This window comes from Myotis lucifugus, unplaced genomic scaffold (genome assembly GCF_000147115.1).
Source record: "Myotis lucifugus unplaced genomic scaffold, Myoluc2.0 scaffold_4, whole genome shotgun sequence".
Classification (NCBI taxonomy): Eukaryota; Metazoa; Chordata; class Mammalia; order Chiroptera; family Vespertilionidae; genus Myotis; species Myotis lucifugus.
In genome coordinates this window covers 21425791-21428390 of record NW_005871052.1, presented here as the reverse complement: position 1 = coordinate 21428390, position 2600 = coordinate 21425791, and positions in this window count along the sequence as shown.

The window sequence follows — 2600 nt, the reverse complement described above, 5'->3', positions numbered from 1 at the left end:
AGCTTCTCTGACATAGATTAACTTTGGTCTTAACAGAGTCTATTGTCTTTTTGCATTTATGATAACATATTTTGGGAATGCCAAAAGTAATTTTCCTTTTTTCGGACCCCTCAAAGCACAGGTACCACTGTGTGGAGACAACAAATACCCTCACTGTTATTGAGTTAATTGTTGACTGTTAACTATCCTGCACCCTCCTAAGTAAAATAAATGTGTCTATCATTTTACTTTTTACCCAATCCCAGAGGTTTCCCCGTTTTGATTTCTCCCACCTCCCTAATCTATCACCAGTGGATTTCATATAACCCACTTACATCTCCTCCTTTTATTGTAATTTATAAAACCATGTAAAAAAAAAAAAAAAACCTGCCATTCTCCTGAGCATAATCTCAATCTGTTGAAATATTCTGCTTCCTACAAACAACCCAATTAAAAAATGGGCAAAGGACCTAAATAGACGCTTCTCCAAAGTGGACATACAGATGGCCAAGAGACATATGAAAACATGCTCAAAGTCACTGATCATCAGAGATATGCAAATTAAAACGACAGTGAGGTATCACCTCACACCTGTCAGAACGGCTATCATCAACAAATCAACAAATGGCAAGTGCTGGCAAGGATATGGAAAAAAGGGAACCCTAGTACACTGCTGGTGGGAATGCAGACTGGTGCAGCCATTTTGGAAAACAGTATGGAGTTTCCACAAAAAATTAAATATGGAACTGCCATTTGATCCAGTGATCCCACTTCTAGGAAACCCAAAGAAACCAGAAGTACCAATCAGAAAGAAGGTATTCATCCCTATGTTCATAGCAGCATAATTTACAATAGCTAAGATTTTGAAACAGCCCAAGTGCCCATGAGTAGATGAGTGGATAAAAGGCTGTAGTAATTTATGACATGGAATACTATGCAGCAGTAAAAAGAAGAATCTCTTATCCTTTGATTCATGGAGGTACCTGGAGAGTTTCATGCTAAGTGAAATAAGTCAGTCAGAGAAAAACAAGTATCACATGATCTCACTCATAGCTGGAATCTAAGTAACAAACTGATGAATGGAAGTGGATCCAGAGACATGGAAGCATGGAACAGAGTGCAAAATCTTGAGGGAAAGGTGGGGGAGGGTGGGTGCATCAGAGGTAATCAACCAATCACCTTGTAGGCATATATGCATTGTATATGGACACAGACAATGGGGTCTTGAGGGCCTGGGCAGGGGGCGGAGGTGGGCTGGAGGGGATCAAGGGAGGGGGGGAAGGGGAACATATGTAATACTTTCAGCAATAAAGAATTATTTTAAAAATTAAAAATAAATAATTTTTTAAAATTTAAAAAAGAATTTTAAAAAGATCAAAAGAGGATAAATATATTAATAAAACAGCAAAATGTTCACACCTATCAGCAATTACTTTAAATGTAAATGGATTAAATGCTTCAATCAAACGATATAGGATAGTGAATGGATGCAAAACAAGACCTATATATATGCTGTCTACAAGAGACCCACTTCAGATTGAAAGTCACACACAGACTGAAAGTAAAGGAATAAAAAAGATATTTCATACAAACAGAAACAAAAAAAAACCCTGGGCAGCAACATTTATATGGGAGAAAATAACCTATAAAACAAAGGCTATAACAAGAGACAAGAACCCAGAAATTCCACTTTTGGGTATTTACCCAAAGAAACACAAAACACTAAATAAATAAATAAAACATATATGCATCCATATGTTCATTGCAGCATTATTTGCCATAGTGAAGATATGGAAGTAACCCAAGTGTCCATCAATAGATGAATGAATAGCCCTGGCTGATGTTGCTAAGTTGTTGCACACTGAAGGGTCTCGGGTTCGATTTCCAGACAAGGGCACGCACCTGGGTTTCAGGTTCTCACATCGATATTCCTCTCTCTCTCTCCCCTTCTTTCTCTCCCTCCCTCCCTCCCTTCCACTCTCTATGAAAAGTAATAGACAAAACATCCTCAGGTGAATATAAAAAAAATTTGTTCGCCCAGCTGGCATGGTTCAGTGATTGAGCGTTGACCTATGAATCAGGAGTTCACTGTTCAATTCCCAGTCAGGGCACATGCCCAGGTTGGATGCTCGATCCCCAGTGTGGAGCATGCAGGAGTCAGCCAATCAATGATTCTCTCTCATCATTGATGTGTCTATCTCTCTCTCCCTCTCCCTTCCTCTCTGAAGTAAAAAAATATATATTAAAATTAGATGAATAAAGAAGCGTTGCATATCTTATCTAATAAAGAGGGAATATGCTAATTGACCCTCACGCTGTCACAAAGATGGTGGCGTCCACAGCCAATAAGGAGGGAATATGCTAATTATCGCCCCACCCTCAAAGATGGCGGTGCCGACAGCCACAAGATGGCTGGCAGGGGAGGGCAGTTGTGGGCGACCAGGCCACCAGAGGGCAGTTGTGGGCAACCAGGCCTGCAGGGGAGGGCAGTAGGGGTAACTGGGTTGGCAGGGGAGGGCAGTGGGGGCGACCGGGCCAGCAGGGGTGGGCAGTTGGGGGCGATCAGGCCAACAAGGGAGCAGTTAGGCATTGATCAGGCTGGCAGGGGAGTGGTTAGGGGT